Source organism: Lynx canadensis, chromosome D1 (genome assembly GCF_007474595.2).
Source record: "Lynx canadensis isolate LIC74 chromosome D1, mLynCan4.pri.v2, whole genome shotgun sequence".
Classification (NCBI taxonomy): domain Eukaryota; kingdom Metazoa; phylum Chordata; class Mammalia; order Carnivora; family Felidae; genus Lynx; species Lynx canadensis.
The window spans coordinates 67233659-67251515 of record NC_044312.2 but is presented as its reverse complement, the minus strand read 5'-3'; the positions used below and the strand labels follow the sequence as shown (position 1 = coordinate 67251515).

Below are 17857 nucleotides of genomic sequence, written 5' to 3'. Positions count from 1 at the left end.
AGTAATTAAGTCCATAATCAATTGACTTTAAGTAAAAGAGATTATCCTAGATAATCTTGAAGAGTCTGATTCAATCAGTTGAAACAATTTAAGAGCAAGAACTGAGGCTGCCCAGAAGAAATTCTACCTGGGCATAGTAGTTTCAGCTCATGCCCATAAGTTCCACTCTGCCCATCCTGACAGTTTACCTTATGCATTTCTAACTTGTCTTACCAGCTCTCCCAACTGAGTAAGCCAATTCTTTGCAATAAATCTCTTAGTATATATCTCCTATTTGTTCCGTTTCTCTGGTTGAACCCCAATACACCCAGTTTCTGATACAATTTAATAGTACGAAGAAAGGAGGGGAGGAGTACTGCTCTCAATTAAAAGAAATTTCAAATATAACAATCAAAATGTAATGAGATGATCTTGTTTGGATCCCAATTCAAAACAAATTAGTGCAAATTTACTATCTGTAAAGGACATATTTTAGATAATCTGGGAAATATAATTATGAACTGGCTGTTTCTAGTCCTTGTTTTCCATGTAGCAGAGTGATAAACTGACCTGGGATTGCTCTCTGGGAGTAAACTGTGTCATCTCACATTGGTCTGTCTGTGGTAACAAGGACCCAAAGGACCAAGTTGGATAGCTCCCAGGACTGGAGCAAGTATTCTCTATATTGTTCTTGAACTTTCTGACTTCATTTCCCCTGGCTTGATCATTCCTTGCATTGTACATGATAATGGGAAGATTTTAGTTTTGCATTTGCATAAGAAGAAACATGATTTCTTTGATCTGCAGTTATTAGGCCTAGTTAGCTTAGAAAACAACAACAACAAACAGACTTCCAGATGGAAAAGTTTAAAGAAGAGAGATGGCTGGTTGATAGTATTAAAACACTGATGTGAAAGGATGTGACAGCTAGGGAAGAGAATGTTAACTGTCTTCTAGCCAAAAAGGTTGTCATGGAAGCAGATTCCTTTGATTTCAGTAAGGTAGAAATTGTTTGAAGGAAAGGCAGATAATGGCAGAGGAGTTGTTGGCAGGAGAATGGAAATTCCTGAGGTCAAACTGACATAGCTAAGGCAGAGAGGAAGCTAGCATGAGGTGAGTGAAGAGGTATGCCAAAGGAAAGTGGGTCGTAAAGAACTGCAAAGATCAGTGATCATAGAACATAGCAATGAAGGATTGTGGGGAGAGTGTTGGGAGGTGGTTTGGAATGACATAACAATGGGGGTAGGTAGTATATTAAATGACTTTTCCCAGGATCCAGGTAGATCTCTGGGGCAATGGGATTGTAAAATCATCCATTTAAAATGAGTTCTCAAACACTGGGGTCCATTTTGTTGATATGTTCTGGCCTAATACTGAGCACCAGCACCTTTATGGCATAGACTTAATAATGTTTTAAGTTGGTTGGTCTGGCAGCAAGATACAAGATGGATTGAATAAATATGTTTCAAGATAAGTTGATTGGCTAGGATGTTGTTATACAAATTCATCTGTGAGACAAGGGATTTGTATTGAGATGATAGTATGGAATGGACAAGAATGGGTTAAGCCCAATAGTAGAAATATAACTCAGTAGCTAAAACTTGAGGTTCTAAAATCAGACAGTGGATTTGAATCCCTGCTCTACCATTTATGAATTATGTAACCTTGGGCAATTTATTTAACCTCTCCAGGACTGTTTACCCTTCTGTAAAATTGAGATGATATTGATATCTATCTTTAGGACTGTTGTGAGGCTTACATGAGATAATACATATAGAATACTTTTGGTACTTGGCAAACACTAAGAACTCAAAAAAAAAAGAATAAAAAAATAAAGCAAAGAGAAATTTTAAAGAAAATATAGGATACCATGACAGAATGCTTTAGGAGACAGAAAGAAATCTCTTCATATGATTTAGCTTGGGAGACCAGAAGGAATACTGAAGCTACTTTGATAAGGAAATTGTTGAATTCAGGAGCCCATCACTGTAGTACCTTCATCCCTCTGGGAGATATTCTATGTAAATACGGAAATACAGGATTGGAACACTAATGAAAGATAACAATTGGCAATGTTGATTTGGAAATCATCTGAATATGGATGATAACTGAAGCTACAAGTGCCTGAGCTCCCCAAATGTTCAAAAATAAAAGCAGAAAACTGAGGACAGAGCTTGAGAAGAAACAGCCAGAAAGGAGGGATCAATAAGACATAAAAACCTCAAAATGCATCATTCTAGAAGATGATGAAGCTTTAATCTTAATTATAGGTGGCCAGTTGTTCCTCTGTATTCTACACTAATATAATTAAAAGCAGTAATGTACTGTGAGGAAAAGCACTAGACTGGTGGTCAGCATATCTGGATTCTAACACAGTTTAGTTAACTTGCTCTGTGGTCCTTAGGTGAAGGACCTTGTCATCTTTGGATCTCAGTTTCCTCATCTATAAATGAAGAATGTTGGACCAAATGATTTATTAGTTCTTTTAACTTCATAATTTTATGGATTAATATAGGAAGTTAAAAGTTTTTACAATCCAAAACCACTCAGAGCCTTCCTCATATATTCCCACAGTCCTATCACAGATGTTTAGTGACCTAACAAAAAGCAGGAGGCATTGGACATATTTTCTTAGAAAAAAGTTTTAAAAGTCTCTCAAATTTTCCTGGTCTTCACTACAGGACTGTGTTTACTACAATTTCATTGAAGCCTCTGTATTTGGATGGGCAAATACCTACCTAAACTATGAAAATCTGAATATGCATTACAAATTATAAGATTCATTACAAAAGGATCAATTCTTCTCCTCCTCCTCCTTGCCCTCCTCCTCCCCCTCCCCCTTTAGAGAGAGAGAGAGCATGAGAGCTGGAAGAGGGGCAGAAGGAGAGACAGAATCCTAAACTGAGCGCAGCTTAGGTCCATGCTGAGCGCAGAGCCTCACACAGGATTCGATCACCATGACCCTGGGATCATGACCTGAGCGGAAATTAAGAGTTGGTTGCTCAACTGACTGAGCCACCCAGGCACACCCCACTCTTCTTCTTATAAAAGGGTTAACTTAGTAGTTTCTCTTTCCTTAACTCTTGCTATTTATACTTGTGATTTCCTACAAACATTTTCCTGCACCTTTTTTTATATAAGAAAAATAAAGGTTTCCTTTGCCTGCTACAAAATAACTTCATAACTCCTATTTCAGAATTTCTAATCTCTTCTATTACAGCTTTTAAGATGATCTTTATTAATGTCTTATGGTTTTATATTTTAATCATTACACTTGTGGAAAGTTAAGAAAAAAGCTGTAGTGCTTAAAAGAAATTATCTAGAGGTGTCAATATTAATTTTAAAATATTTTAATCTTGTAGTCTCTCCTATAGTTGCAATCTTCACTACACTCTCTATGAAGTATAAAAAAGGACCACTTCAATTTTATAAATTGAAAGCAATTTGCACTGATTTTCTGACTCCCAGGCTCAGATTAGGCTGTAATATAAAGCCTTCTAAAATTTAAATAGATATGTTTTCCATCCCAACTTTATTGAGGCAAAATTTGCATATAGTAAACTGCACATGATAAAAGTAGACAATTTGAGAACTTCTGACCAAGTATACGTCTGTGAAACCATCACTACAATCAAGAAAAATAACATGTCTATCACTACAAAAAGTTTTTTCCTTTGTGATACCACCTTCCCACCAATGTCCAGTCCCCATTTTTCATCCTCTTCATCCCACTGATCGCAACCACTGATCTTTTTATCACTATAGTTTGGATTTTCTAGAATTCTATATCAAAGGAATCATACAGTATGTGTTGCTTTTTTGGTCTGGCTTCTTTCACTCAGAATAATTATTCTGAGATTCATTCATGTTGTTGAGTCTATCAGTTGTCCATTCCTTCTCATTGTCAAGCAGTATTCCATTGTGTGAATATACCACAATTTGTTTTCCTTTCACCTGCTGGTGGTCATTTGGGTTGTTTCTAGTTTGGGCCTATCACAAATAATGCTGCAATGAATATTCATAGTCTTAGTGGGTAAATACCTAGGAATGCAATGGGAATCATATGGTAGGTATATGTTTAGCTTTTTAAGAAATGGCCAAATTGTTTTCCAAATTAGTTATATCATTTTATATTCCCAAAATGCACTATATGAAAATTCCAATTGTTCCATATCCTTGCCAATAATTTGTATGATCAGTCTTTTTAATTTTAGCCATTCTGTGACTAGGGTGTGCAGTGATACCTCATTGTACTTCTAATTTTCATTTCCCTAATGTCTAATGATGTTAAGCATCTTCTCATATATTTATTTTGTCATCAATATAACTTCTTTGGTGAAGTGTCTATCTAAATTTGTTGCCCAGGGGCGCCTGGGTGGCTCAGTTGGTTAAGCATCTGACTTTGGCTCAGGTCATGGTCTTGCAGTTTGTGGGTTCAGGCCCCACATGAGGCTCTGTGCTGACAGCTCAGGGCATGGAGCCTGCTTCAGATTCTGTCTCCCTCTCTCTCTGCTCCTCCCATGCTCACGCTCTATCTCTCACTGTCTCTCAATAAAAAATAAACGTTTAAAAAAATTTAAAAAAATTTGTGGCCCAGTTTTAAAAATTAGGTTCTTTGTCTTCTGAGTTGTAAGAGTTCTTTATATATTGTAGTTAGAAGTCCTTTATTAAATATATGCTTTCCAAACAGTTTCTCCCAGTCTATGGCTTACCTTTTTACTTTCTTAAGTATGTTTTGAAAAAATGTTTTAATTTTGAGAAGGTAAAATTTATCAATTCTTTTCCCTTTTAAGATGCTTTTTGTGCCATGTTTAAAAAATTTTTGCCAAATCCAAGGTAATGTATTTTTTTTCTTATATTCTTATCTATGAGTTTTATACTTTTAGCTCTTACATTTAGATTTATGATCCATTTTTTAATTTTTTATATGGTATGAGGAAAGGATTGAAATTCTTTTCATTTTTTTGGCATAACTATTCAATTGTTCTAGCACCATTTCTTGAAAATATTATCCTTTCCCCATTGAATTGCCTTGGCATATTTGTTGAAAATCAATTGACTCTGTATGTGTAGGTCTATCCCTGGGCTCTCAATTCTGTTACATTGCTCTATTTATATCTATCTTCACATCAATACCACACTGTGTTGATTACTGTAACTCTTATAATGTCTTTTTTTTTTTTTTTTTGAGAGAGAGAGAGAGAGAGAGAGAGAGAGAATCTTAAGGATGTGGGGCTCAATCTCACGACCCTGGGATCAAGACCTGAGCTGAATCAAGAGTCAGAGGCTCAATGAACTCGGACATCCAGGCGCCCTTCTTATAATGTCTTGAAATCAAGTATTGTAAGTCCCTCAACTTTGTTTTTCTTGGTCAAAGTTTTGGCTACTCTAGTTCCTTTGCATTTCCATATAAAATTTAGAATCAGGTTGATAATTTCTATAAAAAGAATCTGCTATGATTTTTATTGGGCTTGCCTTAAATCTGTAGATCCATTCAGACAGAAATGACATCTTAAAAATATTGAATCTTCTGATCCATGAACATGATATATCTCTGTATTTAGATCATTAATTTCTCTTGCAATGTTTTACAGTTTTCATATTATGTGTTTCACATCTTTGGTCACATTTATCTCTAGGTTTTTGTGTTTTTGTTTTTGCCGCTAAATGATATTTTAAAAATTTCAACACTCAATTGTTAATTGCTAGTATACAGAAATACAGCTGATTTTTTGTATATTAACTTTGTATCCTGCATCTTTGCTAAACTAATTAGTTCCAGTAGCTTTTTTTTGGTACTATTCCATGGTATTTTTATCTGCAAATACAGTGTTATTCTTCCTTTCCAATCTCTATGCCTTTTATTTCTTTGCCTGGTTTTATTGCACTAAGTAGAACCTCCAATACTATTTTAATTGAAGGAAAATTTTACAGAGAAATATTCCAGGCTCCCAGGCCCAGATAAGGCTAAACTACAGAATCTTGCTGAATTTAATTAGATTTTTTTTTTAACTTACTAAATCATTACTTATAGGCTTAGTTTAGGCTTATCATTATTAGGCTTAGTTTTTCCAAGGTTCATATATTCATCACATGTTCAAATACTGAACAACTATTGCAGGCCAGGTTGTGTGCTAGTTGTCAGGCAGAGAATCCTCGGCACATTCTCCGTAATGTATAAAAGGGGAGTACACGGACAACATGAACCTGGCCCTGATGAAGTCTTACTGAGGCAGTTTACAAGAGTTAAAAGCACAAGCTCATGGTTCAGTCAGTTAGGGTTTGAATACAGCTCTGTTCCTTACTGGTTGGTTGACCCTTGTAAAATTTAACATACTTTCCTGTTTCTTCAACTGTAAAATGAAGGTATTAATAATACCTACTTAACAGGATTGCTGTGAGGATTAAATTAATACCTTTAAAGTACTTGGAATAGGGCTTCTTCTATGGTCAATAGCTATTATTAGAGGGCAGGATTAATTCTTCACAGTTTAAATCTACAAATAACTGATACACAAGTGTCCAAACATTAAGAATCGTAAGTAGTTTAATTTACCTGCTAAGTAGTTTAATTTAATCTATCGTAAGTAATTTAAACCTGGGTTTAAGTCCTTGCTCTGCTGTTCACTGGCTGTGTGACTTTGAACAAACCACTTAAACAAGAGCAATGCCTGTAAGGTGACTTGTATAGTATTTTGCACACAACAGATGCTTAATGGGCAGCAATAATATCACAGCATGTGTTCATAAGAATTGCTGCCATTTATTAGGGCTTACCATGTGGGACCCAGTGCTAATTACTTTCCATATAGTTTTTTTTGCTTCTCAACCTAGCTGAGTATAATTGGCCCCATCGCATGGTAAAGTAACAAGATTACCTTTGTGTAGCTATGACCAGTGGGAGGCCTAACAAGTGGTGGCTTGGAATCCAACCCTTCACCAAACCCGGGTTCTACAGTGCGGCCTTTGTCAACAGCTGGGCGGGCCCCCGACAGCCGCTCGGGAGGTGGCGTCAGGAGGCGGCAGTCGGCCAGGCGGGAGCAAAGGCCACCTCACCTCACCGAGCCTCTAGGAGCCCGCCAGGCGAGGCTTCTCCTGCCTCCTCTTGGGCTCGGCCCCCTCCTGAGGCGTCACCCTCTCGGATGGCCTCCGGGCCTCGAACGTCAAAGATCCTCAGGCTGAGCGGCACGCCGCAGCCGGAACAGGAGCGGAGGGCTGGGGTCAGTGACTGCGCACTGTTTCCAAAAACGCTCTGGGGGCGGGGCTTCTGCGTCACTGAGGTGCGACCCGGTCGCAGCCCGGCCCGCGTCGCTGCCGCTGTGGGTCTGAGCTGCGGGCTGAGGTGGAGCTGCTGCCGCCGGTAGCGCGTTGCCTTGAGCCAGGGGTGAGCTGCTTCGTGCTGTCCTTTCTCCGTTTCCCTTCCTTGTTGCCCCAAGACCCCGGGGCTGGGAGGAGAAACACCGGCCGGTCCTCCACTGTCAAGCCGGGCTTCAGTGGGGCGACAGGCCCGGCCCCGCCATCCTTCTAGGCCTCGGTTTAGGGCGCAGGGCTGGTTTGGGAGGCCCTTCTGCGGACTTTGCGTACCCAACCCGGCAGTTTCCGGTGGCCAGAGGTGCAGATGGTTGTCCAGTGGGAGGGGTGGTTCTGGACAACTAGGAGAGGGTTTGCCCTTCTCGAGCCGGAAACTGCTTTTGAATATTGCCGCCGGCGCAGTCAAGTGGGCCAGCGGAAATAGCTGTTGGTTAAACGTGCAGGTGCGCTTGAGGAGGGGCCGAGGCAGCTAGGATGGCCAGAGGGTGGTGGGTGCGTAAACACACCGGTGCTGCAGAAACCTTGTGTGCCCCTGCCGCGTTGGGCACCTCAGGTTAGAAACCCTTGCCTGGGGCGATAGTTCAGAAAAGGCCAAGTCGATCTGCTTAGCCGGCCTTCTATTGCTAAATTAGCTTACACTGTCCATCTTCCCAAAAGGCTTGCCTTGTCGAACCAGCTACCTTGACCCCGTCTGAGACAAAAAGTTTCCTTTCTAATAACTGTAGTAACTACTCCTGGAAAGAAAGCCTTCTGTGTTAGCTTTTGAAGTGACTTCTGTTATTTGTATCGTGTTACAAATGTGGATTTACTGCTATTATTCAAATTTATCCCTAGCCCCTTCATTAAATATCAATGTACATTCATATTCCAACCCTGTCCTAGTTCATGCTGCCAAATGATTTATTTAGTTCTTTCCTCTGGCGTATTTATAAAGCTGCCTTAACACTTCCTATGGTTTGTAAGTCTTAGATCTTCTGCATAAAGTTATTTTCCACCTCTCTTCCGCCCATTTTTGCTATAAGATGAGCTCCATCCATTCAGAATTTCATGCGGGGTATGGGGTGCCATGGATCAACGATCCTAAATCAGTAACCTGTGTATTGAAGTCACTCCTAAGAAGTGATGCTTTCTGAATTCAGAACTCAAAAGAAGTATGGGTTTTTCTCCTTTCCTTTGATTCTGACTGCAGTTTCTTTCTTTTTCTTGTTTTTTTTTTTTAGTTTTATTTTTTAACTTGTATTTATTTTTTGAGACACAAAGAGCATGAGTGGAGGAAGGGCAGAGAGAGAGGGAGACACAGAATCTGAAACAGGCTCCAGGCTGTGAGCATCAGCACAGAGCCCAATGCGGGGCTAAAACTCAAGAACTGTGAGATCATGACCTGGGCCGAAGTCAGACTTTAACTGATTGAGCTACCCCTGCCTGACTGCAGTTTCTAAATAGTTTCCTCTAGAATATGATTGTATGTCTCCAAAATGTGCTGTCATTTGGTGTAAGTGAACTTTATATTTAATGTGTGTAGCCTGATCCTTCTTAGTTCATGTCTAAACGCTTCACAGACTTCCCTTCCCCTTCTCCCAAAAAGGCAGGGAAGGTCCAGAGAGAATGCTTACAAGTCTAGTTAGTGTATTTTTCCAAATATGAAATGTGTTTAGTAAACACAACAGTGCTATCAAAAATCCAGTCTTAATCTCAAGTACTCTCTTTTTGTAGTTTTTCTTTCTATATATATATTTTTCTAATTAAGATCTTTGAGCCCAGAACAAGCATTCCAGCTTCTATAGTAACTAGTATAATTGTTTCCTTATGTATCCATCATAGCTACTGTTAATTTCTTATCTTGCAGAACAGCTGATATCTGCTTATAGATGTAGAGTTTGAGTAAGCAGTGAGTAACAAAGTAAATAGTATCTTTAGGGATCTAGTTTTTGGAACTTAGTTTTTATCACTGATCTTAAAGCTGACTTAATGAAAGTAGTTGATGATTATTATTTTTGTAAGTAAGGAAGTTGATACAAAAATTCATGGAGAATAGGCTTCAGAGAGGTTTTCTAAATACTACAGTACTTGTCAACTAGTCATTTTACTGTACTTTCAGGCTTTTAAACTTTGCTTTAATCCTTTTATTAATGGAAATATTTTAAATGTTCATGGAGGTTTTCCTTTGTTTTGGTTTTTGTTTTGCCAGGTGCCCATGATGTGATTTTTATATCTTTGTAATGAATATTTGAACTACAACAATTCGTTTGTTAGAAAAAGAAGTGATCAAGTGTATGTTACCACCCACTAGAGAATGTGGCATTTTTGGAATCCTTGATATTCTTATGAGTTTCAAAATAACATTTGTTCTTTATTTAGAAAATCCTTGAAATGTTTTTTTGAAAGCACATTACAGGCATACCTTGGAGATATTGCAGGTTCAGTAACAGACCACCACAGTAAAGCAAATATTGCAGTGAAGTGAGTCAAGTGAATGTTTTGGTTTCCCAGTGCATATAAAAGTTATGTTTACACTATACTGTAGTCTATTAAGTGTGCAACAGTATTATGCCTAAAAAAACAATATACATACCTTAATTTTAAAAAATACTTTATTGTGGGAGTGAAGTTTGCCTCATCAATTTACTCTTTCATGAGTGATTTCTTTCTGGCATGTAGTGTTATTTGATAGCATTTTACGCACAGTGGAACTTCTTTCAAAATTGGAGTCAATTTTCAAATTTACTTTCAAATTGACTTCTCAAATCCTTCACTGCTTTACCAACTAAATTTATATAATATTCTAAATCCTTTGTTTTCATTTAAGCAATCTTCACAACATCTTCACCAGAGATGGATTTTACCTCAAGAAACCAATGTCTTTGCTCATCCATAAGAAGCAACTCCTCATCCTTTAAAGTTTTATCATGAGATTGCAGTGATTCAGTCATATCTTCAGGCTCCACTTCTAATTTTCATTCTCTTGCTCTTTCTACCACATCTGCAGTTCTTTCCTCCACTGAAGTCTTGAACCCCTCAAAGTCATCCGTGAGAGTTGGAATCAACTTCTTAAAAATTTCTGTTCATATTGATATTTTCATCTCTTGTCATGAATCATGAATGTTCTTAATGGCATCTAGAATGGTGAGTCATTTCCGGAAGATTTTCAGTTGGCTTTGCCCAAATCCATCAGAGGAATCACTATCTGTGATAGCTATAGCCTTACAAAATGTTAACTAATTAGACTTGAAATTACCCCTTGATCCATGGGCTGCAGAATGGATGTTGTGTCAGCAGACATGAAAACAACATTAATCTCATTGTACATCTCTAACAGTGCTTTTGGGTGACCAGGTGCATTGTCAGTGAGCAGTAATAATTTGAAAGTAATCTTTTTTTTTCTGAGCAGTACGTCTCAACTGTGGGCTTAAAATATTCAGTAAGCGGGGCGCCTGGGTGGCGCAGTCGGTTAAGCGTCCGACTTCAGCCAGGTCACGATCTCGCGGTCCGTGAGTTCGAGCCCCGCGTCAGGCTCTGGGCTGATGGCTCGGAGCCTGGAGCCTGTTTCCGATCCTGTGTCTCCCTCTCTCTCTGCCCCTCCCCCGTTCATGCTCTGTCTCTCTCTGTCCCAAAAATAAAAATAAACGTTGAAAAAAAAAATATTTAAAAAAAAATATATATATTCAGTAAGCCATGTTGTAAACAGATGTGCTATTATCCAGGCTTGAGCACACGCAGAGTAGATTTAGCATAATTCTTAAGGGCCCTGGGTTAATCCGAACGGTAAATGAGCATTGGCTTCAGTGTAAAGTCACCAGCTGCATTAGCCCCTAAAAAGAGAGTCAGCCTGTCCTTTGAAGCTTTGAAGCCAGGTTTTGACTTCTCCTTTCTATCCATGAAAAAATCCTAATGACGTCTTCTCCCAATAGAAGACTGTTTCATCTACATTGAAAATCTGTTGTTTAGGGGCACCTGGGTGGCTCAGTCAGTTGAGCATCCAACTCTTGATTTCAGCTCAGGTCATGATCCCAGGGTCATGGGATTGAGCCCTGCATCGGGCTCCATGCTGAGTATGGAGCCTGCTTAGGATTCTCCCCACCCCCCTCCTCAATCTCCCTCTCTCCCTCTCTCCCTCTCTCCTTTACTCCCTCTCTCTCTCTCTCTCTCTCTCTCCCTCTCTCCCCCTCTACCCCTCTACCCCTCTACCCCCTCCCTCCCCCCCAACTCTCTCCCCTCCTCTCCCCAGCTGATGTCTGCTCTTTCTAAAATAAAACAATTAAAGAAAAAAAAAAGAAAAAATCTGTTGTTTAGTGTAGCCACCTTCATTACTAATCTTAGCTAGATCTTCTGGACAACTCACTGCAACTTGTATATAAGCATTTGCTGCTTTACCTTGCACTTTTATGTTACAGAGATGGCTTCTTTCCTTAAACCTCATGAACCAACCTCTGCTAGCTTCAAACTTTCTTCTGCAGCTTCCTCACAACATTCAGCCTTCACAGAATTGAAGTGAGTTAGAGCCATGCTCTGGATTAGGTTTTGGCTTAAGAGAATGGTGTGCCTGGTTTGGTCCTCTATCCAGACCACTCAAACTTTCTCCATATCTGCAATATGGCTTTAAAAAAAATTTTTTTTTAATGTTTATTTATTTTTGACACAGAGACAGAGCATGAGCAGGGGAGGAGCAGAGAGAGAGGGAGACACAGAATCCGAGGCAGGCTCCAGGCTCTGAGCTGTCAGCACAGAGCCCGATGCGGGGCTTGAACTCATAAGCTGTGAGATCATGACCTGAGCCGAAGTTGGACGCTTAACCGACTGAGCCACCCAGGTGCCCCTCTACAATATGGCTTTTTAATTTTCTTATTGTTTGTGTTTTCACTGGAATAGCGCTTTTTAACTTCTTTCAAGAACTTTTCTTTTGCATTCACAATTTGGCTAACTGGTGCAAGCAGCCTAGCTTTTGGACCATTTTAGCTTTCAACATGCCTTCCTTACTAAGCTAATCAGTTCTTGCTTTTGACTTAAAGTGAGAGATGTGTGACTCTTCCTTTCACTTAAACACTTTGAGGCCATTGTAGGGTTAGTAATTGGCCTAATTTCAATATTGTTGTGTCTCAGGGAATAGGGAAGCTTGTGGAGAAGGAAAGAGACGGGAACTGCTTGTCAATGGAGCAGTCTGAATATACACAACATTTATCAGTTAAGTTTGCTATCTCATATGGGTGCAGTTCATAGCACCCCAAAACAATTACAATAGTAACATCAAAGATCACTGATCACAGATTACCATAACAAATATAATAAGAAGAAAGTTTGAAAAATTGCAAGAATTACTAAAATGTTACATGAAAAAATGAAGTCAGCAAATGCTATTGGAAACATGGCACCCATAGACTTGCTCCATGCAGGGTTACCACAAACCTTCAACTTGGGAAAGAAAAAAAAAGAGGCAATATTTGTGAAGCACGATAAAGGTGTATGCAATAAAAATGAAACAAGGTGTGCCTTTATTATCCTGCTAGAAAGGCAGGTGGCATTAATTATAGATGGCATAATAGTATGAGAACTGCTAGTTCCTTAAGAACTTAAAAAAAATATTTCTTTAATGTTTATTTTTGAGAGAAAGACAGAGAATGAGCGGGGGAAGGGCAGAGAGAGAGAGAGAAACACAGAATTTGAAGCAGGCTCCAGGCTCTGAGCGGTCAGAACAGAGCCCGAAGCAGGGCTTGAACTCATGAACCATGAGATCATGACCTGAGCCAAAATCAGACACTCAACCGACTGAGTCACCCAGGCGCCCCTCTTTAAGAACTTTTGATGGGAGATTTATCTTGTACTGAGTTCTATGCCAGTGGTTTGTACAAATTATGTTCCTATGCTATACTACTATGCCCTGTCTAGAGGGAATTATTTGCTACTATCAAATAATGAATATTTTTCAATTCATGTACACATTAAATTAGTGATGAATTTTTACAATTTTATTTTTTCATGTATTTTAAAAATTTCAACTTCTTTCCAAGTTATGACTAGATGAATGAACAAGTTAGTCAAAAGAATACTAAGTGAACAATAATTTTTAAAAAATCTGTCAACAATATTTACTGTATCTGTTCATAAACAATTATTTTATGCTTATGTATCTACCAGAAGAGAGAACACAGCTGCTATCCTCAGGAAGCTCACAGAGGGGGATGGTCAAGTGACCTAACTGATGATGTGTGCTATTTTATAAAAGAATGTGCAGAGTCACCGAAGAGGGACACTGAAAAACCTATGGCGGGTGACTCGAGGATGGCCACAACAGACTGTTTTTGTGAATATCTGTCCTTGGTTTTGGTTTTATAATGCATATAGATCACAGAATCATATATTTTTTTTTTAATTTTTTTTTCAACGTTTATTTATTTTTGGGACAGAGAGAGACAGAGCATGAACGGGGGAGGGGCAGAGAGAGAGGGAGACACAGAATCGGAAACAGGCTCCAGGCTCTGAGCCATCAGCCCAGAGCCCGACGCGGGGCTCGAACTCACGGACCGCAAGATCGTGACCTGGCTGAAGTCGGACGCTTAACCGACTGCGCCACCCAGGCACCCCACAGAATCATATATTTATGTTAGTGATGGACATTAATATTTATCATTATTATCCTTATTTTATGGTAGTCAAAATGAACTGTAAATTCTAGGCCCTATCCACTGAACCAGGGTGAGAACCACTGCCCAGACTCTCTTAGTGTCTAGTGTTGCCTTTTAATCAGAGGAGTTAGTGAGGCATCTGGATGGCTCAGTTGGTCAAGCATCCAACTTCAGCTCAGATCATGATCTCACAGCTCATGAGTTTGAGCCCCAAGTGGAGCTCAGTGCTGACAGCTCAGAGCCTGGAGCCTGCTTCAGATTCTGTGTCTCCCTCTCTCTCTGGCCCTCCCCCGCTGGTTAGTTTTCTCTCTCTCTCTCATTCTCTCTCTCTCTCAGAAATAAACATTAAAAAAATTAATCAGAGGAGTTAGTGATTAGGTTTTCCAGATACCAAGTGCAATTACAGGATAGCAAGTTAATATGCTGCATCAAATTAAAAACCTTATTCAGAGTTAGGGCATCAAATCAAAACTATTCAGAAACAAAAGGGACCATTTTCTAACTCAATAAATAAGTGACTAAAGCTTCTTTTTAAATATCTGGTTGGTGGGCACATTGGTTAAATTATCATTAAATGTTTTATACTAAATATTAAGATCGTGTATTTAAAAAGTTTAATTTTTTCTTTGTTAAGTAATATAGGTGTAATTTAAAGTTTTCAGTCCGGTGGTTAGAATTTTTTATTGCATTTTGATTGGATTGGTACAGGAAAGCTAGAGGGAATTTAAGCTTCACTTTAGGAATGAAATATTAGGTTAGGAGTCACCTACTCTATTTCTCACCCAAGCAAACATCTTTTCTAAAACACTCATTAGATGAACTTCTAATCTTTATTTAAACACTTCCACACTTCCAATGAAAACAAGCTTGCATACATTACAAGACAGCCCTTATTCTGGATAATTGTGGATGATAGAAATTTCTTATTTGACCTGAAGTTTGCCTAATTCACACTTATAGGCCAGTATTTTCACTGTAATTATATAAATCTTACTCTTGTACATGAAATCTCTTTAAATGTTTGAACAAACCTATTGGTTGTTACTGAATTATGCTTATCTAGAATAAATCACTTTGTTTCCTTTGCTAGATCCATAACATCTTGTATACTGTCTCAGGTATGTTCAAATGATTAATGCCCTTTAAAAATGTGTGCTTAGAGCTGATTACAGAACTACAATGTGGTGGACCCATTACAGAGAACAATAGGACTAGGGTCTTGCTTTGGACATCTGCTTCTAGCAAGAGTTTGGGATTATCTTAGTATCTTTTTTGTCCTTATTTACTGTTGGCTTATTTTGACTGAAACTCTCAGATTTTTTATATTTTTTTAACTGCTTTTAAGCACATCTTAGCTTTGTGTTTTTGTGCAATTGGCTTTTCAAAAAATATTAAGGATTTAACTTTGTCATATTTGAAATAATTTATTCCATTTCAGAAAATCATTATCTATTTCAGTCTTAATCCTAGTCTTCAGTGGACATTATTCATTCATACCAATTTTAGCCATCCACAGGTTGGACAGGCATGCAGGCTTGTCTTCAGGTCGTCTCTTGATACCAGTCTCCCTCTCCCTCTCCCTCTGCCTCTGCTTTAGTCACTCTAGCCTTTTTTTTATTGACTCAAACGTACAATGTTCCTTCCTCCATTACACACTTTCTATAACTTCTGCCTGGAATGGCCTTTCCTTTCCATTCCTCTGTCCCTCTTCTTAAATCAAATGTTGTCTGTGCACGACTTCCCTGACACAATACTACATCAAGCCTCCCTTTTATAGGCTTTTGTAGTACCCTGTACTTGTTTGGCTTAGTTCTTCTCATTTTATAATTATGTATTTAATGGTGTGATTGTTGTCTCTTCCCCACTGTATCAAATGCTCCATCATGGCAATAAACATGTTTCTTTCACTCACTGTTGTATCTCCATGGCCTTAAAAAGACGGTGGTAACACAGTGGCTTCCTAACACCTGTTTACAACCATTGGCTCCTAATGATATTTCACATGCTTAAATTAGAACAGGAAAAATAAGGACAATAGTGCACGTGTATATACGTACTATACATCAGTGTGAAGTTACTGCCTTCTTGGGAAGGACTTTTATTTATTTACTTAGTTATTTAAAATTTTTTTAACATTTTTATTTATTATTGAGAGACAGAGGATGAGCATGGGAGGGGCAGAGAGAGGAGGAGACACAGAATCCAAAGCAGGCTTCAGGCTCTGAGCTGTCAGCACAGAGCCCGACGTGGGGCTCAAATTCGTAAATGGCGAGATCATGACCTGAGCCAAAGTCGACGCTTAACCAACTGAGCCACCTAGGCGCCCCTGTTCTTCTAACTTTATATTACAAAACAAACAAACAAACAAAACAACCCTGTAAGCTATGTGACTTTGTTACTTTAACCTCTCTTTGCTTGTTTCCATAACTATTCTATTTCTTCATCTATAAAATGGTTACTATGGGAATTTGAATGACTGAAGTCCTTTTTTTTCTTTTTAAGTTTATTTTGAGAGAGAGAGAAGGGGAACCAGCGGGGGAGGGGCAGAGGGAGAGGGGGACAGAGGATCTGAAGCAGGCTCTTTGCTGTGAGCAAAGAGCCAGATGTGGGGCTCAAACTCACAAACTGAGATCATGACCCGAGTCAAAGTCGGGAGCCACCTAGGTCCCCCTGACTGAATTCCTGAATATATGTAGAGTGCTCAGAAGACTGTGTTACACAATGGAAGTGATCAAAAGTATTAGCTGCTTTTACTATTAGTAGTAGTAGTATTTGTGTTGAATAGGGATTTTCATATTAAGTGACAGAGTAAGACAGCATAGACAGACTTTATTTTCTGTTTCAACCATATTCTCAGTACTTGATATTCTGAATAATCATTATCTACCAAAGAAAAAAACTTTGCAGAATAAACACATTCAACTCTTCTCTAGCCACAATTCATAGAATTACATCTTTCAAGACTTTAGAGTAATTATTAAATGTTTTGTGATTACAGGGGTGCCTGGGTGGCTCAGTCGGTTGGGTGTCCAACTTTGGCTCAGGTCATGATCTCACGGTTCGTGGGTTCGAGCCCCGCGTCAGGCTCTGTGCTGACAGCTCAGAGCCTGAGGCCTGCTTCGGATTCTGCGTCTCCCTCTCTCTCTGACCCTCCCTTGCTTGCACTTGGTCTCTCTCTATCTCTCTCAAAAATAAATAAACATTAAAAAAAAGTTATAAATGTTTTGTGATTACATTTTTAAGTCATTTCAATAACTTATTGATCTATACTGCTAGTAGATTATTAAAGGAGTGATCCAGCCTTTCAACTAAAATATCACCTTCATACTTAGAAAACAAGTTATATAAACTTTAAGTTTAAAACACCTGGTGGGGGGCGCCTGGGTGGCGCAGTCGGTTAAGCGTCCGACTTCAGCCAGGTCACGATCTCGCGGTCCGTGAGTTCGAGCCCCGCGTCGGGCTCTGGGCTGATGGCTCAGAGCCTGGAGCCTGTTTCCGATTCTGTGTCCCCCTCTCTCTCTGCCCCTCGCCCGTTCATGCTCTGTCTCTCTCTGTCCCAAAAATAAATAAACGTTGAAAAAAAAAAAATTTAAAAAAATAAATAAATAAAAAATAAAACACCTGGTGGGCACCTGCATGGCTCAGTTGGTTGAGCGTCTGACTTGAGCTCAGGTTATGATCTCATGGTTCTTGAGTTCGAGCCCCATGTTGGGCTCTGTGCAGACAGCTCAGAGTCTGGAGCCTGCTTTGGATTCCGTGTCTTCCTCTCTCTGCCCATCCCCTGCTCGTGCTCTCTCTCTCTCAAAAATAAATTAAAAAAAAAATTTTTTTAAACATTAAAACACCTGGAGAAGTTAGATAGCAAAAGTGCTATCTTTTCTAAGCAGAAAATGTGAGGTGGTTAAATTATCTAATATTTTAATTTTCTTAGGCTTTCAAGCCAAAAAAAG

At 39.1% G+C, this 17857-nt stretch overlaps 1 protein-coding gene across 4 annotated transcripts in view; it reads left to right on the top strand.

The window, feature by feature from the left end:
* Positions 1-7178: 7178 nt before the first annotated feature.
* The window catches only part of RNF141 (ring finger protein 141), a 28819-nt gene continuing 18140 nt past the window's right edge, over positions 7179-17857 (top strand). The window contains exons 1-2 of one of the 4 annotated variants that reach the window (XM_032594815.1): positions 7299-7363; positions 10277-10413. The gene's annotated coding sequence lies outside the window, so the exon portion shown is untranslated. Of the gene's footprint in view, positions 7200-7274; positions 7364-10276; positions 10414-12054; positions 12098-17857 lie in introns of those variants that run through there. The other 3 variants (XM_030332596.1, XM_030332593.2, XM_030332595.1) reach the window with 3 other exon arrangements.